Here is a 25,253-nt window from a genome sequence, read left to right as displayed (position 1 = left end):
AGTCCGTCAACTGCACATACGGTTCACGTCCACGCTGTCGCGGCATGCTACCAGTGTTAAAGACTGCGATGGAGCTCCGTATGCTACGGCAAACTGGCTGACACTGACGGCGGCGGTGCACAAATGCTGCGCAGCTAGCGCCATTCGACGGCCAACACCGCGGTTCCTGGTGTGTCCGCTGTTCCGTGCGTGTGATCATTGCTTGTACAGCCCTCTCGCAGTGTCCGGAGCAAGTATGGTGGGTCTGACACACCGGTGTCAATGTGTTCTTTTTTCCATTTCCAGGAGTGTATATACTGTAGACGAAGCAACTGTTTTTATGTAAGTGGAATGTTATTTATGTGCTCGCCATATGACTCATTGTCATTCATTGTGTGGGAGCACGCGTATACTTACGCCATCATACGTATTTGCCTTCAGACTGCTGGAAACCATGTTCGAGCATGTCACTACTTTGTAGGGGTAGAGGTAGGGGAGAGGGACGAGTGGGAGGAGGGGGGAGGTGGGTTGGAGGTTTTTTTTTCCAAGTGTTGTGTTGTGTTGTGTTCCTTATATAAAGTCTGGAGTGGCTGATTCTCAGTCATCAGTAAAGTTGTTTCGCCCATACACAACTTTCAATAGTTTGCAAGTGTGGTGGCATGTATGGATGTCTAATACTGCAGAGCACTTCCCGGGTTTCCAGGCTACCGCAGCGGTTTTGGAAGTGCGCACATGGTTGCTACGCAGAGGCCGTATAGTAGGCCGTGGATCCAGTAACTAGTTGGAGGTGGTGCTCAATGAGGAAGCGGACTAGGCAATATTCAGGTTACAGACATTAAATTCCATTTGTTTCCGTGGAAAATTGAATGTGGTATTAATGTAAACTGTAATCCGCATTTGTGTTGTTGGATATTATCAATGGAAGATGCCAAGAGAGTAGGAAGAGTGTGAACTGTTGGTGGTGTACATTTTCTAGTTCTGTTGATTTATCGCGGAATCTTTATGGAAGTAGTTAGATAGCTGTGGGCCTTTAATTATGGACTTTGGACTGGATATAAGTTTATCCCGGTCATGCGCGTCAGAGCGATGGAGGAGAAGGAGGAGATTGGTGTTTAACGCGCCGTCGACAACTACGTCATTAGTGACGGACAGCAAGCTCGAATTACGAAATGATGTGGAACGAAATCGGCCATGCCTTTAGAATAGAAATCATCCCGGCATTTGCCTGAAGCGATTTATTAAGTCACGGAAAACGTAAATTAGGATGGCCGGACTTGGGTTTGAACCGTCGTCCTCCGGAATGTGAATAGATCTTGCTAACCACTGCTCCACCTGGCTCGGTGCCCCTTATTTAGACAGATTTTAATGGTGTTGATAACTCTAGTCCACTATTAACTGTTGCCGAGTAAATGTGCGCGCCAAACATCGCTAATGGCGAGATTTCAATGCGGCGGATGTCGTGACGCAAGCCATGCGGCAGTACCCGTGTGCTTGTCGAGCGGCACTCCTTTCGTGTAAATGAATGCCGGTTCGGTCGCGTAGCCGCAGATTTGCACTCAGTTGCTTTGAAGTGTCGCTGGGTAGGTGCATGGATATTTCCGAGCCGTTTGTGTTTCCAAAGGCGCCGCACTCATTTGTGGTATCCAGTAGTAACACACTCAATTTCAGTGATTCATTTAAGCAAGAAGGAGATCGTTGCTGCTCCTTAGTTCTTCAGGCTGACTCTCCGAGCAAGTGCAATTTATGATCAGGAGCTACAAACCAGCCAGAGCTACAAACCAGCCAGAGGTACATAGCTAATGAGGTGCATACGGCCCACGGAATTCATCTGCTCCGATTCACTCAAATTATTACTCGTACAAGCCATATAATACGACTAACCAGCAAAGAAACCTCTTCAGTCCATCCAGAAACACTCCGTCGTCTACAACATTGACGATAGATTGTGATATTCTGCTGGGCACCGAGGAGCGTGATAATTACGGGCAATGAACCGGCAGTCACAGCAACCAATGAAGTCTGTAAAGTGACAGACCATTATAGTCCTTTCGGATGCTGTATTCCACATATCAAAACAGCACGATGCTGCTTCATTGCAGGTGGTAGCGAATTGGTGAAAGTAGCCAAGTTCCTTTCAGTTACGGGAAACCTGTTGACTCGTTTCCAGAGAGTGCACGGCGCTTGGCTGCATTTCTTTACCCTCCACAGAGAGGATTCACTGGTGTACAGTGCTTCTGGTTACGTTTATCTCTAAGCCCAGATTGCACTAGAAAGGGTTGCCCATAATTTGAATATTAACTTGCAATTTTTTTAGAGCGGTAACACAATGTCCCAAAAGTTTAATACGTTTTCCTTTGTCTACTCAACTAGGGAAACAATACTTCGGAAAGAAAAATGCAAGTAACAAAATCTAAAAGCATCGAGAACAAAAGACTGGTAGATCAAGTTGAGGGCAAAGTTAAACGGATTTAGCTATACCTCAGATCGGCAGATTATCGCTGTCTTCAGCTGCCCGGCAGCCAAACAACAGAACTAGGGAGAGAATGAATTATTTTCTTGTGATTTCGACGAGCTGGTAACTACCCTCTCTGTTCAATCACTGATTTGCCTCGACATTAATAGACTCAAAACCTTTCGATCTAACCCTAGTAGCCAAGTTTTTGACAATCGGGAAAGCCCCTAAGTAGAAGCACATTGATGAAAAACTAAATTCTGTCTCCGAAAATAATACTACCTCACAAGTCACAGCACAACTGCCAAGAAAAAAATGCTAAAATAACTGCCACAAAACCTCTCTCTTTAAATTACAGAAACTGTTCCACACTATTTCGAGTGTTAGACGAAATGTAGTAATCAACAAACCCGCAAGTTGGTAGTTGTGCAGGATCTAGTCATCAACTAGTGGCTTTAGCTGGGTATAGCCTACCCGGTGAAACTTCTGAACTACGTGGGTTGCCCAGAAAGTAATGCACCAAATTTTTTTCTCAGCCGAAAACAATGCTACGAAAACGAAACGTTACATATGTATTATTTGAACATCCTGAAATGCACCCCCCCCCCTCCCCCCATTAACCATGGACCTTGCCGTTGGTGGGGAGGCTTTCGTGCCTCAGCGATACTGATGGCTGTACCATAGGTGCAACCACAACGGAGGGGTATCTGTTGAGAGGCTAGACAAACGTGTGGTCCCTGAATAGGGTAAGCAGCCTTTTCAATAGTTGCAGGGGCAACAATCTGGATAATTGACTGATCTGGACTTGTAACACAAACCAAAACGGCCTTGCTGTGCTGGTACTGCGAACGCGAACGGCTGAAAGCAAGGGGAAAATACAGCCGTAATTTTTCCCAAGGGCATGCACCTTTACTGTATGGTAAAATGATGATGACGTCCTCTTGGGTAAAATATTCCGGACGTAAAATAGTCCCCCATTCGGATCTCCGGGCGGGGCTACTTAAGAGGACGTCATTATCAGGAGAAAGAAAAACTGGCGTTCTACGGATCGGAGCGTTGAATCTCAGATCCCTTAATCGGGCAGGTGGGTTAGAAAATTTAAAAAGGGAAATGGATAGATTAAAGTTAGATATAGTGGGAATTAGTGAAGTTCGGTGGCATGAGGAACAAGACGTTTGGTTAGGTGAATACAGGATATAAATACGAAATCATATAGGGGTAATGCAGGAGTAGGTTTAATAATGAATGAAAAAAATAGGAGTGCGGATAAGCTACTACAAACAGCATAGTGAACTCATTATTGTGGCCCAGATAGACACGAAGCCCATGACTACTACAGCAGTACAGGTTTATATGCCAACTAGCTCTACAGATGATGAAGAAATTGATGAACTGTATGATGAGATAAAATAAATTATTCAGGTAGTGAAGGGAGACGAAAATTTAATAATCATGGGTGACTGGAATTCGAGACTAGGAAAAGGGAGAGAAGGAAACGTAGTAGGTGAATATGGATTGGGGTTAAGAAATGAAAGAGGAAATCGTCTGGTAGAATTTTGCACAGAGCATAACTTAATCATAGCTAACACTTGGTTCAAGAATCGTAAAAGAAGGTTGTATACATGGAAGAATCCCGGAGATACTAAAAGGTATCAAATAGATTATATAATGGTAAGACAGAGATTTAGGAACCATGTTTTAAATTGTAAGACATTTCCAGGGGCATATGTGGGCTCTGACCACAAATTATTGGTTATGACCTGTAGATCAAAAATGAAGAAACTGCAAAAAGGCGGGAATTTAAGGAGGTGGGAGCTGGATAAACTGAAAGAACCAGAGGTTGTTCAGAGCTTGAGGGAGAGCATAAGGGAACAATTGACAGAAATGGGGGAAAGAAATACAGTAGAAGAAGAATGGGTAGCTCTGAGGGATGAAGTAGTGAAGGCACCAGAGGAGCAAGTAGATAAAATGACGAGGGCTAGTAGAAATCCTTGGGTAACAGAAGAAATATCGAATTTAATTGATGAAAGGAAAAAACATAAAAACGCAGTAAATGAAGCAGGCAAAAAGGAATACAAACGTCTCATAAATGAGAGAGACAGGAAGTGCAAAATGGTTAAGCAGGGATGGCTAGTGGACAAATGTAAGGATCTAGAGGCTTATCTCACTAGGGGTAAGATAGATACTGCCTACAGGAAAATTAAAGAGACCTTTGGAGAAAAGAGAGCCACTTGTATGAATGTCAAGAGCTCAGATGGAAACCCAGTTCTAAGCAAAGAAGGGAAAGGAGAAAGGTGAAAGGAGTATATAGAGGGTCTATACAAGGCCCATGTACTTGAGGACAATATTATGGAAATGGAAGAGAATGTAGATGAAGATGAAATGGGAGATAGGATACTGCATGAATAGTTTGACAGAGCACTGAAAGACCTGAGTCGAAACAAGGACCCGGGAGTAGACAATGTTCCATTAGCACTACTGAGAGCCAATACCTGACAAAACTGTACCATCTGGTGAGCAAGATGTGTGAGACAGGCGAAATATCCTTAGACTTCAAGAAGAATATAATAAGGTGATGTACGCTACAAGCAACAAGCATTGAATTGTTCACTGCAGGGATCGAAACTGTGGGGAATATTCACAAACGCTCGTGCGAAGTCTATGGAGTATGTGATGCCGACAGAAGTATCGTTAGCCCCTGAACACGGAAGGTGAGGCCATCAGAAGACGGTTCGATGGAGCTCCACGATTTCCAGCCGTCGTGGAGACCATCCACGGCCGTCACATCTGACACACCTGACCTAGCCCCCTCGGACATCCACTTGTTTGGGCCATTGAAGGATGCCATTCGTGGGAGATATTTCGAGGACGATGAGAAGGTGATTCACACAGTGAAGCACTGGCTCCGCCTACAGGACAAGGATTGGTACTGACAAGGCCTACACGCCCTTGTTTCGCCCTCGAGGAAGACCATAGAACGGGACGGAGACTACGTGAAAAAATAGGGTCTGTAGATAAAACACCGTTCTTTCGTTTGCGTATTTCTCATTATGTTCAATAAAGAATTGTTGAAGGAAAAAAATGCGGTGCATTACTTCCTGGGCAACCCTCATATTTTCTTCACCGAATTCAAACCTATATCATACCTAGAGGCAGTGTTACACGGTATCAACACGCTATCTCCTGGGGGTGGGTGGGGGTGGGGAGTGTGGTGGAGTGGAGACACATTACTCTATTTGCAGTATGATGATCGATCGATAATAATGTCTGCTACGGACGTAAGTCAGGACTAATTACGATAAAAGATTTCTGGGTATGTAATATAACTGTCAGTAAAATAAGCCGACGAAAAGCCCGTAAATAGAGTCTAATAATTGGAAGAAGCCCATTGCTCACAACAGTATGCAAAGTTGTTTTTTCTTCAAAGGGTCAGAAGAATGAGAAGCAGGACAATATGTGTATAGTAAACCGACACGAAGGCCACTACAACTGTGGCCGAAACATTGTTTATGTACAATATCAGCTATTTTCCAATATACGAATAAAGTCTCGCTAACTACACTACTTGCCATTAAAATTGCTACACAACGTATGGGGTGCCATTGGTTACACATCTCGGTCACCTCTTGTTTGCATTGACGGCACTTTGAACAGTGGACGTTACATTTCAGATGTGTTACGACCCGTGGCTCTACCCTTCATTCGATCCCTGCGAAACCCTACATTTCAGCAGGATAATGCACGACCACATATTGCAGGTCCTGTACGGGCCTTTCTGGATACAGAAAATGTTCGACTAGTGCCCTGGCCAACACATTCTCCAGATCTCTCACCAATTGAAAACGTCTGGTCAATGGTGGCCGAGTAACTGGCTCGTCACAATACGCCAGTCACTACTCTTGATGAACTGTGGTATCGTGTTGAAGCTGCATGGGCAGGAGCAACTGTACACGCCATTCAAGCTCTGTTTGACTCAAAGCCCAGGCGTATCAAGGCCGTTATTACGGCCAGTAGTGGTTGTTCTGGGTACTGATTTCTCAGGATCTATGCAACCAAATTGTGTGAAAATGTAATCACATGTCAGTTCTAGTATAATATATTTGTCCAATGAATACGCGTGTATCACCTGCATTTCTTCTTGGTGTAGCAATTTAAGTGGCCAGTAGTGTATATTCATAACACGTATGTTAATTGACCCTGTGCGAAGAAGTCTATGTATTTGAGTCAGAGCTACGTCCATTAGTCGAGTTAGTTATTTTAGTAACTACATTGAGAAGTCATGGTATAGTGATATGCACATATGAGGAAGGCGGTGGTATCGGGTACACAAAGTATAAGACGGCAGTGCATTGGTAGAGCTGTCGTTTGTACTCAGGTGATTTATGTGAGAAAGTGTCCGACGTGATTATGGTCGCACGACGGGAATTAATGAATCTCGAACGCGGAATGGTAGTTGTAACTAGACGCAGGGGACGTTCCACTTCTGAAATTGTTAGGGAATTCAATATTCCGGATCCGCAGTGTCAAATATGTGGCGAAAATACCACATTTCAGCCATTACCCATCACCATGGGCAACCAAGTGGCCGGCGGGCTTCACAAATGACCGAGATCAGCGGCGTTTGCGTAGATTTGTCGGAGTTACAAGAGAAGCAACACGGCGTCAAATAACCATAGAAATCAATGTGGGACGTAGGACGAACATATTCGTTAGGACAGTGCGGCGAAATCTGGCGTCAATGGGGTATGGCAGCAGCCGATCGACACGAGTGCCTTCGCTAACAGAACGACGTCTCCTGCAGCTCTTCTCCTGCAATCGTGACCGTATAGGTTGGACAATAGACGACTGCAAAACCATGGCTGGTCAAATAAGTCTCGATTTCAGTTGGTAAGAGCTGATGGTAGGGCTCGAGTGGGGAGCAGTCTCCACGAATCCATGGACACAAGCCCTGTGCAAGCTGGTGGTGGCTCCTTGATGGTGTGGTTTGTGTTTATAGGAACGTAATGGGTCCTGTGGGCCAACTGAACCGATAATTGACTGGAAATGATTATGTTCGGCCACTTGGAGACCATCTGCAGCCATTCATGGACTTAATGTTCCCAAACGAGGATGGAATTTGCTTGGATGACAATGGTCAATTGGTTTGAAGAACATTCAGGATATTTCGAGGGAATATTTGTCCATCCAGATCACTCGACATGAATTCCGTCGAAAGTCTATGGGACATAATCGAGAGGTCAGTTCATGCACAGAATCCTACACCGGCAAAAATTTGCAGTTATGGACGGTTGTAGAGGTAACAGGGCTCAGTATATCTACAGTAGAATTCCAGCGACTTGTTGAGTCCATTCTACGTCGAGTTGCTGGACTATGCCGGGCTAAAGGAGGTTCGACACGATATTAAGAGGTATCCCATGCCTTTTCATTTCGTTTCCTCCTCCCATGTGTGGTTCACGATTTTTGTCAACAGTGTAGTTTTCGGTTTGTAGTTGTGAAAATGATTCATATCTTACTGTTGGACACTCTCTTTGCACCCTGGAGAAGTCTTTCTTTCAAATGAGTCTAATTTTTCAACACAAGAGGCAATAAATCTTTCATGGTGCTTTTCGTCGACTCACTTGGGTGTATTCACTTAACTCTTCGTAATACTTCCATGAGTCACCTGATCTCATTGCCCTTTATCTTCATCTGATGGTTGAATTTATTGACTTCTGCAGAATATCTGCGCTTCAGCTAAGTGTCGCTGTTTTCTGTACTTGGCGCCTGAGAAGTGGAACTCTCTTTTAGCTAACAGCTGTGGCGAATTCTGGCAACTTGCCGCGGCGTTGCCTCTGCTGTAGATGAGTGGTTTCTCGTTTTGTTTTATGCTGTCTCTAAGATGGCTCGATTAGCGACTGAGTTACTAATGCTGTGATTGATTTCTGATATCGTGGAAGCAAAGCAAAACAAAAAAAGAAAGATTCAAATGGCTCTGACCACTATGCGACGTAGCATATGAGGTCATCACTCCCCTAGAACTCAGAACTACTTAAACCTAACTAACCTAAGGACATCACATACATCCATGCCCGAGGCAGGAATCGAACCTGCGACCGTAGTGGTCGCGCGGTTCCAGACTGAAACGCCTAGAATCCCTCGCCCACACCCGCCGGCGGAAATCAAAGCAAACAAGATAGATTTGGAACAAGTGAACAGTTACAAAAATTTACTACACTTCAGATACTGTGCTCAGGTGAATACAGGGTTATCAATACAAAATCAATTAGAGGTAATGCAGGAGTAGGTTTAATAATGAATAAAAAAATAGGAGTGCGGGTAAGCTACTACAAACAGCATAGTGAACGCATTATTGTGGCCTAGATATACACGAAGCCATGCCTACTACAGTAGTACAAGTTTACATGCCAATTAGCTCTGCAGAGGATGAAGAAATTGATGAAATGCATGAAATGTATGATGAGATAAAAGAAATTATTCAGGTAGTGAAGAGAGACGAACATTTAATAGTCATGGGTGACTGGAATTCGAGACTAGGAAAAGGGAGAGAAGGATACGTAGTAGGTGAATATGGATTGGGGTTAAGAAATGAAAGAGGAAGTCGTCTGGTAGAATTTTGCACAGAGCATAACTTAATCATAGCTAATACTTGGTTCAAGAATCATAAAAGAAGGGTGTATACATGGAAGAATCGTGGAGATACAAGTAGGTATCAGATAGGTTACATAATGGTACGACAGAGACTTAGGAACCAGGTTTTAAATTGTAAGTCATTACCAGGGGCAGATATGGACTCTGACCACAATCTATTGGTTATGAACTGTAGATTAAAACTGAAATAACTGCAAAAAGGAGGGATTTAAGGAGATGGGACCTGGATAAACTGACTAAACCAGAGGTTGCACAGAGTTTCAGGGAGACCATAAGGGAACAATTGACATGAATGGGAAGAAGAAGAATGGGTAGCTCTAAGGGATGAAGTAGTGAAGGCAGCAGAGGATCAAGTAGGTAAAAAGGCGTGGGCTAGTGGAAATCCTTGGGTAACAGAAGAAATATTGAATTTAATTGATGAAAGGAGAAAACATAAAAACGCAGTAAACGAAGCAGGCAAAAAGGAATACAAACGTCTCAAAAATAAGATCGACAGTAAGCGCATAATGGCTAAGCAGGGATGGCTAGAGAACAAATGTAAGGATGTAGAGGCTTACCTCACTAGAGGCAAGATAGTAACTGCCTACAGGAAAATTAAAGAGACCTTTGGAGAAAAGAGAGCCACTTCTATGAATATCAAGAGCACAGATGGAAACCCAGTTTTAAGCAAAGAAAGGAAAGCAGAAAGGTGGAAGGAGTATATAGAGGGTCTATACAAGGGCGATGTACTTGAGGACAATATTATAGAAATGGAAGAGGATTTAGACAAAGATAAAATGGGAGATACGATACTGCGTGAAGAGTTTGACAGAGCACTGAAAGACCTGAGTCGAAACAAGGCTCCGGGAGTAGACAACATTCCATTAGAACTACTGACGGCCTTGGGAGAGCTAGTCCTGACAAACCTCTATCATCTGGTGAGCAAGATGTATGAGACAGGCGAAATACCCTCAGACTTCAAGAACATAATAATTACAATCCCAAAGAAAGCAGGTGTTGACAGATGTGAAAATTACCGAACTATCAGTTAAATAAGTCACAGCTGCATAATACTAACGCGAATTCTTTACAGACGAATCGAAAAACTGGTAGAATCCGACCTTGGGGAAGATAAATTTGGATTCCGTAGAAATGTTGGAACACGTGAGGCAATACTGACCTTATGACTTATCTTAGCAGAAAGATTAAGGTAAGGCAAACCTAAGTTTCTACACTTAGAGAAAGCTTTTGACAATGTTGACTGGAATACTCTCTTTCAAATTCTAAAGGTTGCAAGGGTATAATACAGGGAGCGAAAGGGTATTTACAATTTGTGCAGAAACCAGATGGCAGTCATAAGAGTCGAGGGGCACGAAAGGGAAGCAGTAGTTGGGAAGGGAGTGAGACAGGGTTGTGGCCTCTCCCCGATGTTATTCAATCTGTATATTGAGCAAGCAGTCAAGGAAACAAAATAAAAATTCGGAGTAGGCATTAAAATCCATGGAGAAGAAATAAAAACTTTGAGGTTTGCCGATGACATTGTAATTCTGTCAGAGACAGCAAAGGATTTGGAAGAGCAGTTGAACGGAATGGATATATCAGATGAACAAAAGCAAAACGAGGATAATGGAATTAAGTCGAATTAAGTCGGGTGATGCTGAGGGATTTAGATTAGAAAATGAGACACTTAAAGTAGTATTGCTATTTGGGGAGCAAAATAACTGATAATGGTCGAAGTAGAGAGGATATAAAATGTAGACTGGCAATGGCAAGGAAAGCGTTTCTGAAGAATAGAAATTTGTTAACATCGAGTATACATTTGTCAGGAAGTCGCTTCTGAAAGTATTTGTATGGAGTGTAGCCATGTATGGAAGTGAAACATGGACGATAAATAGTTTGGACAAGAAGAGAATAGAAGCTTTGGAAACGTGGTGCTACAGAAGAATGCTGAAGATTAGATGGGTAGATCACATAACTAATGAGGAGGTATTGAATAGAAATGGGGAGAAGAGGAGTTTGTGGCACAACTTGACTAGAAGAAGGGATCGGTTGGTAGGACATGTTCTTAGGCATAAGAGGATCACAAATTTAGCATTGAAGGGCAGTGTGGAGGATAAAAATCGTAGAGGGAGACAAAGAGATGTATACACTAAGCAGATTCAGAAGGATGTAGGTTGCAGTAAGTACTGGGAGATGAAGAAGCTTGCTCAGGATAGAGTAGCATGGAGAGCTGCATCAAACCAGTCTCAGGACTGAAGACCACAACAACAACAAGCATCGTTGTACCACTCACAGACCAAATCTTATTTCGTCGGCAACAAGGGAGATGATTGTCAATATGAACAACTATAACTGTTAATTTGAACAACACAGCCTGCTACGTAATTAAGCTGTTGCCTTAAAAAAAAAGCTAGGCACATAAATAGCACTCAATGAAATGGCGACAGGGAAGGCATCCGGCCACCCTTTAACTTGGCCATGGCAAATTTGTTTATAACTGTACTGATCCTGCGCCGAAGCCGGAGAATGGCATGAAGAAAAAGTAGAAAACAATATAGTAAATGTTCCAGAGTGGCTTCTAGTAGAAATATCAATTGAGAAAGATATTTATCAGTAGGTATGATTAGCATCCCCAGGCTATAATGGGGCATAACAGATAGTGGAGTGCTACTTTGTGTGAACGGTACTTTTTGCCTGTGTATAGTTTTACTTTCGGCAGACCTATGTATAATGTGCTGTAAATTCTCCACCATAAAGAAGACGTGTCATGAGTGATAAACTCATAATAGAACACAATTTATAGAAAAAAATTGTTTTTGATGCTCAGAAGATGACAGTTTCAACTGTTGAAACCGATCGTCAATAATAAATATTAATTAATCTACATCAACATTTATACTCCGAAAGCCACCAAACGGTGTGTGGCGGAGGGCAATTTACGTGCCACTGTCATTATCTCCCTTCCCTATTCCAGTCGCGTATGGTTCGCGGGAAGAACGACTGCCGGAAAGCCTCCGCGCGGTCCAGTCCAGTGAACTTTCCTCTGTTGAGTGATTTCAGATGCTTTGCTATTCCTTGGACACTTATTTCGATGTCAGCCATTTTTTTCGTTTTTGCGAGGATTTAGAGAAGGAACTGTCTCCCTCTGTGAAACAGCTTTGGATAAAGGTGTTTAGTATTTCAGCTTTACGGGTGTCATCCTCCGTTTCAATGCCATCATCATCCCAGAGTGTCTGGATATGCTGTTTCGAGCCACTCACTAATTTAACGTAAGACCAGAACTTCCTAGAATTTTCTGTCAAGTCGGTACATAGAATATATGCAATCTTGCATATAAAAAGTTCTTTTAAGTGAAATACAGATCGCTCCTTTCCATTTTCTTAATATGAGAATCTCCTATTACATTCTCATTCAGTCTGGCTTTGTGTCAGTGTCAGAAGCAATTGGACTTCTTTTATTTTCTTGTTGTAGATGACAACCAAGTGTTCCCTGGTTAATTATCCATCCTGATTCTGCAGAATGTAAAAGAGGAAACAAATGATTTATTGCTAATTTGGTTTTTCTATAATCTTCTTTAATCTACAATTCGTGGAAGTCGTAGTTCAGGGCGAAGGTGGTTCTGTGATGTTTTGGAGGAGTTGCCATGACTTGGGCTCATTCATTCAGGTTACGGTGAATCTGAACAAGGATGATTATTTTAATATTCTCGGTGACCAGGTGTTGCTCTTTATTCGTGATGAATATGCTGCGTCTTCCAAGATGACAACAGCTGTGCTCAAATGGCAGCACGCATACTTTCACGGTTTAACGAACGCTCTAGCACCCTAACATTCCTCGACCGGTCCGCTCGCTGAATCAATCGCTCTTAATCTCATAGAAAATGTGTGGAACTAATTGAAACTGCGGCTGAAATGTAGCGATTCACACGCCGTAGTCCGGTAGCTCTGGGGATCTAATTGTTATCGAGTAACCATCAACTGGAAGTTGTATACCTGAAGAAAAGTGTGTATTGTTCTCCTTGACAAAATGAGGCCATTATCAAAGCAAGAGAAGATCTTACGGCGTATTAGCGTGATGGCTCCTGGTGGTGATTTGTTTTGTCTGGTGAGTGAAATTACCTCTTTGATTTAACTATTATTGTCACTGCCACGTAAAACTAACATATATTTTTATAGAAACTTCGGGAACATTGCTAACATTGCACACCTACACATAACAATTGGAGAAATAATTACTTTGTAGTACACTTGTGGGGCACGAATTCAATTGTGTTTTGTGTCTACATTATTTTCTTCGTTTACTTAGGTTGTGACGTAGAACTGAGCCCGTTTTAATCCCGGTAACGGAAGAAGTTACAGGCTACAGCATTAGCCCGAGAAGGGGAGATAAGGTGGTAGTGTAAAATTCTTGATCTCAAAGCCCTGGACTGAGCTGTAGTCGAGTGTGTAGCCTCTCATATGGTGGGAGTGTATAGCGCTGTTGACAGTTACTCGTACGTCGCATTCTGATGTTAAAACCTGGCAACGCTTGGTGCTATTCGACAAGAATAGACAGTGTTTTCTCATCCCTTTATCTGACGCTTATATACCCATAATACTACCAATACACTGTAAAAGGACATGCCGCAGTCATCTTCAAGCCTACATGTGCAGTGTTCACGGAGTCTTATGCAGTGTTGAAGCTTTGACACTCTTGACAGTAAATAGGTCCGAGTAGTGAATCGGTGCACCCATCTTAGCCAGGCTGTGTGCTAGACACAGTTGCGAGACGGTGCAGCTATTCCACTTTTACTTTTGATCTAAAAAATTAAAGGCTGCTGTTTCATAAATCGCACATGTATTCCGCTTTTTCATACGATTTTGAGGAAACTTTCCATAAAAAAAAGTTCTTGGGACAACACAACTAGGACGACAGAGAATCTATAGAGATACGTGGCTTTGGAACGACACCATCAACGACTCGCTACACACAAAGAAACGATCGTGTCATGAGTTTCTTGCCGATACAACACCGGAGCGATGGAATGCGTACAGAAGATCCCGAAGAGATGCAAAGCAGGCTTTAGCAGCAACCAAATCCTCACGTTTTGCATATCTATACGCCAAGCTTGACACACGTGAAGGAGAGCGGGTCTTATATCAACTCGCTAAAGCAAGACTTCGCAATTCAGAAGATGTTCATCGGTTCTACGGAGTCAATGATGAGACCGGCAATCTGCTAGTTACGAAGATTGTCAACGGCCGGGAGAGCGGTGTGCTAACCATATGACCTTCTGTATCCACATCTGGTGACGCCTAAGGGCTGAGGATGACATGGCGACCGATTGGTATCGTTGATTCTTCAAAGCCTGTTCTGACAGTGTTTCTTTTACAGAGGCAGCATGGCTCGATATTTCCGCAAGGGTCTTTCAACGAATTGGTAAGTTTATGCTACGTCGAGTTGTTACACTACTCAGGAGATCCGACACAATATTAGGAGGTACCGCACTTCATTGTATGTGGAAGTTGTCCGTGACAAGGCTACAGGAACGCGCCACGTGGGAGGATTTTGCGGCGTGCTGTGTCATGTTGCTTGTATTGCTTCTATCGGAAAACTAGTGTCGCGTGGATAACCGTCACGCTGTGTGACCTTTATCGCAACACGTCGTGTCTCACGTTGTATTGCGTCAGTGAGAACTGCGCCTGACATTCTCAGGCGATGGGCGAAAGCGAATTTATATACTTTTTTATATATCTTAATTGTCTTGATCGTAGAAATAGATCTTTACGATCAGGATAATTAAAAGATTCGTTCTTTTGTGAAGACAGTAACTGTTCTCGAAAGAACAGATACTGTTGATGGCCGTGCAGATTTTCCCTGGAATAAATGATGACTAACAGAAACCCTCAGCTGACGACAGGTGTTGTTGATATACCTCGATGTGGACAGCTGAAAAGGTGTGCCCCGACCGGGACTCGAACCCGGGATCTCCTGCTTACATGGCAGACGCCCTATCCAACTGAGCCACCGAGGACACAGACGAATAGCGCGACTGCAGGGACATATCCCTTGCACACTTCCAGTGAGACTCACATTCCCAACTGTCCGCAATTCTACATATGTAATGTACCTTATAGACATTTGCCCATCCACTCATAACTCGCGCACGCTTTTGGCGATTCCCGTAAGAGTTTGGGCAACCTGTGCGCATTCGCACAGACGAAGGTCAATGGCTGGGTAGCCTTTAACTATATTTGTGAAGACAGTAACAGATTCTTGAAAGAACAGATACTGTTGATGACCGTGCAGCTTTTCCTTGGAATAAATGATGACTAACAGAAACCCTCAGCTGCCGACAGTTGCTGTTGATATACCTCGATGTTGATAGCTGAAATGTAACACGGGAAGCATGCAGGGGATATGTCCCTGCAGTGGCGCTATTCGTCTGTGTCCTCGATGGCTCGGATGGATACGCCGGCACGGTAGCTCAGCGTGTTCGGTCAGAGGGTTAGCTGCCCTCTGTAATAAAAAAACTGAGTGAATGGATCAATAACGAACTTCAACGGGCGTCAGGTGCCGTCCGCCACGAACAATAATGAACAAAATGAGATTTAGCCGGCTCGGTAGCTCAGCGTGTTTGGTCAGAGGGTTAGCTGCCCTCTGTAATAAAAAAAAAAACTGAGTTCACCGATCAAAAACGAACTAAAACGGATGTCTTACGACGTCCGCCTCGAGCAGAAGTAACGAACGAAAGGGAACAAAATGAGATAAAAAAAGATGGATAGAGCGTCTGCCATGTAAGCAGGAGATCCCAGGTTCGAGTCCCGGTTTGGGCACACATTTTCAGCTGTCCACATCGAGGTATATCAACAACACTGTCGGTAGTTGAGGGTTGTTAGTCATCATAGATTCGTTCTTTTTTAAAAAATTTAAATGCCTTACCATTACGTCACTAGTCAAAGCCAGCGGCTAGCGTTGCATAATTGTCTTCACTCCTAGGCACTTTACTGTAGACTGAAGGAAGAGAGCACAGTGAAACCCTTTAGTGCGGACAGGAATATGAGATTTCCGAACTACAAGTGTAATGCGTCTTTGATCGAATGAAAACGTGAATGCGCCGCTAATACAGGTTATACTTCCAGCGTTTCGGAGGACAACTGCGCGAAAACTGAAGAAATATAGGAAACAGTCCCGTCAGTGAACACAGCATCTATCCTACACTCCTGGAAATGGAAAAACGAACACATTGACACCGGTGTGTCAGACCCACCATACTTGCTCCGGACACTGCGAGAGGGCTGTACAAGCAATGATCACACGCACGGCACAGCGGACACACCAGGAACCGCGGTGTTGGCCGTCGAATGGCGCTAGCTGCGCAGCATTTGTGCACCGCCGCCGTCAGTGTCAGCCAGTTTGCCGTGGCATACGGAGCTCCATCGCAGTCTTTAACACTGGTAGCATGCCGCGACAGCGTGGACGTGAACCGTATGTGCAGTTGACGGACTTTGAGCGAGGGCGTATAGTGGGCATGCGGGAGGCCGGTTGGACGTACCGCCGAATTGCTCAACACGTGGGGCGTGAGGTCTCCACAGTACATCGATGTTGTCGCCAGTGGTCGGCGGAAGGTGCACGTGCCCGTCGACCTGGGACCGGACCGCAGCGACGCACGGATGCACGCCAAGGCCGTAGGATCCTACACAGTGCCGTAGGGGACCGCACCGCCACTTCCCAGCAAATTAGGGACACTGTTGCTCCTGGGGTATCGGCGAGGACCATTCGCAACCGTCTCCATGAAGCTTGTCTACGGTCCCGCACACCGTTAGGCCGTCTTCCGCTCACGCCCCAACATCGTGCAGCACGCCTCCAGTGGTGTCGCGACAGGCGTGAATGTAGGGACGAATGGAGACTTGTCGTCTTCAGCGATGTGAGTCGCTTCTGCCTTTGTGCCAATGATGGTCGTATGCGTGTTTGGCGCCGTGCAGGTGAGCGCCACAATCAGGACTGCATACGACCGAGGCACACAGGGCCAACACCTGGCATCATGGTGTGGGGAGCGATCTCCTACACTGGCCGTACACCTCTGGTGATCGTCGAGGGGACACTGAATAGTGCACGGTACATCCAAACCGTCATCGAACCCATCGTTCTACCATTCCTAGACCGGCAAGGGAACTTGCTGTTCCAACAGGACAATGCACGTCCGCATTATCCCGTGCCACCCAACGTGCTCTAGAAGGTGTAAGTCAACTACCCTGGCCAGCAAGATCTCCGGATCTGTCCCCCATTGAGCATGTTTGGGACTGGATGAAGCGTCGTCTCACGCGGTCTGCACGTCCAGCACGAACGCTGGTCCAACTGAGGCGCCAGGTGGAAATGGCATGGCAAGTCGTTCCACAGGACTACATCCAGCATCTCTACGATCGTCTCCATGGGAGAATAGCAGCCTGCGTGGCGGCGAAAGGTGGATATACACTGTACTAGTGCCGACATTGTGCATGCTCTGTTGCCTGTGTCTATGTGCCTTTGGTTCTGTCAGTGTGATCATGTGATGTATCTGACCCCAGGAATGTGTCAATAAAGTTTCCCCTTTCTGGGACAATGAATTCACGGTGTTCTTATTTCAATTTCCAGGAGTGTAGTCTATAACTTGTATGACAGTTGTTTAATGCGGGCACCGTATGCGTGGCAGCAAACGTCAATACGTGCGCACAGTTAATTGAAGTAGCTGACACGAACTGGCCTGGAATTCGTGACTACAGCCCGCACTGAAAATTTGTTCACTGGGTTGCCTATTTGCGGGCTCGAACTAATTCGATGCCAGAAGACGGAGTTGATGGTTTGCCCAAATGAAAACCGAACACCCAGCTCAATGAGGGCATGAAATGTTTCGATTCAAAAGTAATCACCACACGCGTTAAGACATTTATCCTACTAGGAGACGAGACGATGTGTTACTGTCTCTTAGAACGCGGTAGGCAACTGCCGGACCTATAGCATCACGCATTGCTTCACTTTCTCGTCCGACTGAAAGCGACGTCCAGGCATGTCTCTCTTTAGGTCACCAAAGATGTGGAAATCCCACGGTGAGAGATCAGGGCAATATGGAGAATGTCGCACTGTTTCCCAACCAAATCGCTGAAACATAGCCCCCGTCCGGTAACCAGTGTGGGGCAGGCGTTATGGTCCAATGGGATGATTCCGCCTGACTGCATTTCTGGGCGTTTTCACTTTATGGCGCGACGCAGTTTGTGCACAGTTTATTCATAGCGCTGCTCATTGATTGTACTTCCGTGCTCGACAAACTCGACGAACAGAAGGATCCTGCAATCGAAGGACTCTCATGACCTAACCGAAACTTCTGTGTACAGCTTTGGATTTCTTTGGTGGGGGAGTTATGGGATGTTTGCACTGTTGGTTGGTTGCTTAGTCTGAAGAGAGAGGAATAAACAGAGAGGTCATTAGTCCCATCGGATTAGGGAAAGATAGGGAAGCAAGTCCGTCGTGACGTTTTAAAGGAACCATCCCGGCATTTGCCTTAAGCGGTTTAATAAAACCACGGATAACCTGAATCAGGATGGCAGGACGCGAGTTTGAATCGTAATCTTCCAGAATACGAGTCCAGTGTGCTAACTACTGCCCCACCTTCCTTGGTGTTTCCACTGTTGGCTTTGGTGTTTGTCCTCGAGCAGTCGGACGGAATCATCCTCCGCCCCCACATCGCCAATCGGGCGAAGGATGCGTTTCAAAGAAACACTGCAACATCCTCTTACAGACCGGATCTCTCACATCTTTGGTGACCTGAAGAAAGACAGTCGTGGATATCGGTTTGATTCAGACGAGGAAGTGTCAGAGGGGGTGCGGCTGTGGATCCGGCAGCCGCAGACCGTGTTCTACGAGACAGGAATCGATCGTTTCGTCTTCGAATGGAATAAATGTCTTAACGTGTGTGGTAATTACTTTTGAATGGAACCATTTACTGGTCCGGTTGTGCGGGTGTTCGGTTTCCATTTGACTGACCCTCATACTGTACATGGTCTGACACGCTTGTCGCGTAGTCCAACTCCGGCGCTTACTATGAATCGAAGCTTGAAGAGATGCTCTATTCACTAATATGAGTCGTCTTCTGAAACCCCAGGTACGTATGAATGATCCTGTATAAAGAAATATTCATCTCATGACCCACCAGGGTAGCCGAGAGCGCTAATGCGCTGCTTCCTGGACTCGGGTAGGCACGCCGGCCCCAGATTGAAACCGCCCGGGGGATTAACGATGAGGGCCGATGTGCCGGCCAGCCTGGAAGTTGTTTTTAGGCGGTTTTCCACACCCCGCCAGGTGAACACTGGGCTGGTCCCCATGTTCCGGCTCAGTTACACGGCTTGCAGACATCTGAACACATTCTCACTATTCCATGGATTACACTCGACGCAGACAGTTGGAGTACACTAATTCCGTCCTGGGGGGTATAGGGTGGCGGCAGGAAAGGCATCCGGCCACTTAAACGATTAACGATGGCTGACCCTGCGTAACTGCAGGACAGGTCTCAAGCGACAGATAGATAGAAAGAAAGATTCATCTCATGATAATGGTATACGCACAGAGACACGCAGTAGATCGAATAAAATATGTGTACGTAAGTAACGAAAACAAAAATGAATAAGTAACCACTACAAAAAATTCCCTTGATGGCTGAGTAACTACCGGGACGTATGTTGGACAGATTGATTTGTGCAGCTAACAAGGAAAGCATTCAGCCAAAAGGTCACCGATTTCGCTTATCTTTCGCTGGGTTGTACATACTTAAATATAAGAAATGGTTCTCTACTACGGTGAACTTCTCAAGCATTGTGTTAAATAGCTGGAAGAAAGCACACATCACAACCGTCTACAAGAAGGGTAGACGAAGTGAACCACAAAACTACCGTCCAATATCTTTATCATCCATTTGCTGTAGAATCTTACTTCACAAATGTAATATATGTAGAACAGAATTAGCCCTTCTATGCAACCGGCACGGATTCCGTAAACATCGGTTATGGGAAAGCCAATTCGTACAATTCTCACGTGACATCCTGAAAGCCGTGGATCATGGCAGTCAGAGGCAATATTTCTCAATTTACGAGAAGTATCTGACACGGTACAACATTACCGCTTACTATAGTGTGGGGTATCAAGAGATTTTCGTGCAGTCTTAAGGATTTTTTTTTGTAGGAAGGTGTCAGAATTCTTTCGTGGATGGAGAGTCATCGAGTGACGTAGAAGTAACTTGAGGAAGTGTGTTGGAACCATTGTTCATGTTATATACTAACAACCTTCCAGCTATTTGTAAAAGTACCCGCAGATGTTTCGCAGACGATGTAATGAATTACTGCCTGGAAAAATATGCACAAATATTCAATCAGATACCGATAACATGCAAAGGTGATGCAAAGACTGGCAACGTGTTTTAAATTTTGACAAATGTAAAATTGTGCACTTCGCGAAACGGAAAAGTATAGAAAGCTTTGACTGCAGTATCAACTAATCACAGTTGGAATCGGTTAACTCGTAAGAAATGTTTGGTTATAAAACTTCGTAGTGATATGAAAGGGGCCACAGCCAACAACCAGAATATGAAAGGGAACGATCACATAGTCAGACTTCACTAACTGCGACATGGTCGCATATACAAACATATCCAATAATGTCAAATGTTTTTTATTGCAGTCTTTGATCACAATGTGAATTCTTTAGACGTTGAACGGTTTCAGTCCGTAATGACCATCCTCACATCTATTTTACACCATGTCCTATAGCATTATCACTTCAGGAAATGGTGTAAAAAAGATCTGAGGATGGTAATTAGAGACTGAAACCGGTCATCGTCTAAAGAATTCATATTGTGATCAAACACTGAAATAAAAAACATTTGATGTAGTCAGGCGTTAGTAAAGCAGGTGGCATACAGATGTTCATTTGTGAAAGACTTGGGGAATACCATCAGTCTCCAAAGCAGATTGCTTGAAAAATCACTCGTGCGACCCATCCCAGAATACTGCTCGCGTGTGTGGGACCCATATCAAACTAGAGTGAAGCCGTCCTTACACTGGTAATGTTTCTCATCACGAAGCACACCAGACGTACGAGGTGCATTCAAGTTCTAAGGCCTCCGATTTTTTTTCTCTGGACTGGAAAGAGATAGAAACATGGGCATTGTTTTAAAATGAGGCCGCGTTCATTGTCAATACGTCCCAGAGATGGCAGCACAGTACGGCAGATGGAATTTTATCGCCAGCGGCGAGAATGAGAACTGTTTTAAATACTTAAAATGGCGACGTTTTCCTTACTTGAACAGTGTGCAATCATTCGTTTTCTGAATTTGCGTGGTGTGAAACCAACTGAAATTCATCGACAGTTGAAGGAGACATGTGGTGATGGAGTTATGGATGTGTCGAAAGGAAGTTGAAGGAGACATGTGGTGATGGACTTATGGATGTGTCGAAAGTGCGTTCGTGGGTGCGACAGTTTAATGAAGGCAGAACATCGTGTGACAACAAACCGAAACATCCTCGGGCTCGCACTAGCCGGTCTGACGACATGATCGAGAAAGTGGAGAGAATTGTTTTGGGGGGTTGCCGAATGACTCTTGAACAGATCGCCTCCAGAGTTGGCATTTCTGTGGGTTCTGTGCACACAAACCTGCACGACGACCTGAAAATGCGAAAAGTGTCATCCAGGTGGGTGCCACGAATGCTGACGGACGACCACATGGCTGCCCGTGTGGCATGTTGCCAAGCAATGTTGACGCGCAACGACAGCATGAATGGGACTTTCTTTTCGTCGGTTGTGACAATGGATGAGACGTGGATGCCATTTTTCAATCCAGAAACAAAGCGTCAGTTAGCTCAATGGAAGCACACAGATTCACCGCCACCAAAAAAATTTCGGGTAACCGCCAGTGCTGAAAAAATGATGGTGTCCATGTTCTGGGACAGCGAGGGCGTAATCCTTACCCATTGCGTTCCAAAGGGCACTACGGTAACAGGTGCATCCTACGAAAATGTTTTGAAGAACAAATTCCTTCCTGCACTGCAACAAAAACGTCCGGGTAGGGCTACGCGTGTGCTGTTTCACCAAGACAACGCACCCGCACAACGAGCTAACGTTACGCAACAGTTTCTTCGTGATAACAACTTTGAAGTGATTCCTCACCTGAACTGGCTCCTAGTGACTTTTGGCTTTTTCCAACAATGAAAGACACTCTCCATGGCCGCACATTCACCAGCCGTGCTGCTATTGCCTCAGCGATTTTCCAGTGGTCAAAACAGACTCCTAAAGAAGCCTTCGCCGCTGCCATGGAATCATGGCGTCAGCGTTGTGAAAAATGTGTACGTCTGCAGGGCGATTACGTCGAGAAGTAACGCCAGTTTCATCGATTTCGGGTGAGTAGTTAATGAGAAAAAAAATCGGAGGCCTTAGAAGTTGAGTACACCTCGTAGTGTCCGTGGTGCTTACTGCACTCTCTGAAACCACCTGATACACCACACGGAACACGCTTCTTGTTCGCAGCGCTGTCCTGCGGCAGTTGCTGCATCTGCTGCACGAATCACAAAGTTTGTTTACAAGAACGGACGCGCATAAAATAGATGTGTTGACTATCTTAGCGATCTGCGAACAAGAACGTAGAAAATCACGAAGACCTTTCTAGATTCGTCGATAGCTTGAACAGCGAATTGCTGCGCAACGATCTGAGGTAGTTGCTGACAGAAGTTTTTCATTAACTCAATTGAATATACATCACATTTTCGGTTTTAAATTGAATAAATTAAAGTACAGTGTCTAACGTCGGTTTTCACACGCATAATAATCCACATTGACGATTTGACTATTATTACTCTGAAGTAATGTTCTACACCACATAGGTTTCAAGATCGACATTTGCATGGAAACCTTTTTCGAGGCTACTCACCGTCACTGAAAAAGATATTTACCGACAAGACACAAACATCAGACAGTCCATAAGCCATGTATCTTTCACGGAAAGTTTCACAATAGCAAAAACTAGTGCGTAACTTGAGTTTACTTTCTGGCCGTTACTGTAAGATTTCGGGCAATTGGGGGAACATTTCAATCGTTAGCCTCTCAGGGAAGAATTGCGGCATAAACATTCTTATAATAAATAATATCGAATATTGTGGAGAATACTTCTGTAAAATTAGTAAAGTCACAGTATCACATTAGAGGAAAAAAAATTGCTGGTAAACAGACGGTAACATGCTACCTTTTGCTTGACAGTTTGCAACACTATCAGGCTACAGTTTGAACACGACTGCAGCTTCTAAGCTACATGGTGTACAGTTTTTACAAATGTCTTCCTGCTCATTTGTGTTGTAAACTACGACAGCAGCGCTGTAAGCGGACAGAAAGCTACACTCCTGAGTACGATATCGGATGAGTGCGAATAGTATTGTTTCATCGATCTGTAACATAGGTTTCACAATGGGAAGTGTATGTAGTACCATAAAATCGGCAACAAGTACAAAATTAAACCACATTTGTCTTTTCTTTGTTTCCTAACGATCTCGGGAGGTATGTTACTGTCACAGGACAGTTTAAATTATATTCTCTTGTAACTTACAGATATTTACTGAAGAATATCATTTTCTTTTAAGAACAAACAAACGGCTAGTAAATAGCAGAAGACCTAACCTTTTGCAAAGCAACTTGGTCTATCTCCTAACCAATGTGACGTTTCGTTCCCTAGACTTCCAGCCAGATCAGTGAATGTGGAATATGGGGAAACTGTTATTCAACGTACCAAATAAGCCTTCTCAACTGTAGCCGAAGGGGAAACCACACATACGTGGCAATAAAAAGTCAAAAGCAGGAAAACTGTTTCCCAACACAAAAGAAACCAATTGTACAATTGTTGCTACATCAGAGCCACAAATGGCAAGAATCTCCAAGACATACCATTTCGAAAAACAAGTAATTACATTTACAAAAGTACTCGTGTATTAGAATCGTAGGATGTGCGAATCATTTGGCTACATACAAAATTGCTACGTGCAAGGACTGTACCTGGCGTAATAAGAACAGACAACAGCAGAAATATATGTCTATATTCTTTTGCTTTCAGGGGAGTAAGCCGAATTTCGAAAGAATTTCTTTGTCAGTAATTTGTATCTTATGTCTTTGCATCGGTGAGATTCGCCGGATTTTACATTTATTTCACAGTCGTTCAGATCTCTCGATAATTTACTAATGGCCGTAATGCAAAAATACGAGTACAGTATCTATTTCATTAATTAAGTGGAAAAATGAGAACAAACATTCTTCTTATATCTGGCTTCTCCCCGCTGTGAGGGCTAGTGTCGTTTCAACTGTCAAACGCTAACAGCTTTCACAGCAGGGAGTTCCCCGACTGTATATGTCAGGCTGTGATCTAACAAGGACTAATTTTACCCAAAACGTCGCGCTTTCGAGACATTCGCAATGTGCTAGAGTTTTGAAACAGCTTGTATTGATACTTTGCACGCCAAAGTATCACAAAACGATGGTGTTCAGGTCCTTCTAACTTAACACAATATGTCTCCTAAGCACTGTCTGTGACGTCAAACCAATGCTGCGTCTTATTGGTCACGTTGCTCTCCCCGAGGCAAAAATCTGACTACCAGGTTCTTCCTTTCACGCATTGCGCTGTAGTGGAACGTGGAAGTCATCACTGTGACATCACCAACTATCTGTCGGTATTAGTCCACACCCGATGACGGAAAGTTGCAAAGTACGTTACATAGGCCAGGAAGATATTAGGGAAACATTACTTCAGGAACAAACGGATAACAGGATTTTAGCCGTTAGTCCAGTGATTGCCATGTCAGTGAGAGGGGTATCAATGGGCTACGTAATGGACATGGGGAGTCCGATCCCGCCTCAACAGGGGATACTGAACGTATACAGACGAAGGGCTGCACGAATGACCACAGATTTGTTTAACTCGTGCTAGAGTATATCAGAGATGCAAAAAAAAAAAAAAAAAAAAAAAAACTGGTAAGCAGCCGAAGATAGCCGCAAATTATCCCGAGGAACTTTGCTTACACGATTTTAATAACTGGCTTTAAGTAATGACTGTAGGGCTATACAATTTCTTATGTATATAATGTAAATACAGAAAACCGCAACAAGTCACTTTTTTGAAATAGTTATTTATTGCAAGAACCGGTTTTCGTATCTTTTA

The 25,253-nt window shown here is 44.2% G+C and overlaps 1 protein-coding gene and 1 non-coding gene across 3 annotated transcripts in view; both read right to left on the bottom strand.

Moving 5' to 3' along the window:
* The window catches only part of LOC126285325 (L-dopachrome tautomerase yellow-f2-like), a 497,699-nt gene that overhangs the window by 123,856 nt on the left and 348,590 nt on the right, over nucleotides 1–25,253 (bottom strand). The gene's annotated exons all lie outside the window — the stretch shown is intronic.
* Nucleotides 14,998–15,071, bottom strand: Trnat-ugu (transfer RNA threonine (anticodon UGU)). Its single transcript has one exon. It is a non-coding gene; the product is annotated as a tRNA-Thr (tRNA).

Source organism: Schistocerca gregaria, chromosome 8 (assembly GCF_023897955.1).
Source record: "Schistocerca gregaria isolate iqSchGreg1 chromosome 8, iqSchGreg1.2, whole genome shotgun sequence".
Taxonomy (NCBI): Eukaryota; Metazoa; Arthropoda; class Insecta; order Orthoptera; family Acrididae; genus Schistocerca; species Schistocerca gregaria.
This window is presented reverse-complemented; position numbering and strand designations above follow the sequence as displayed.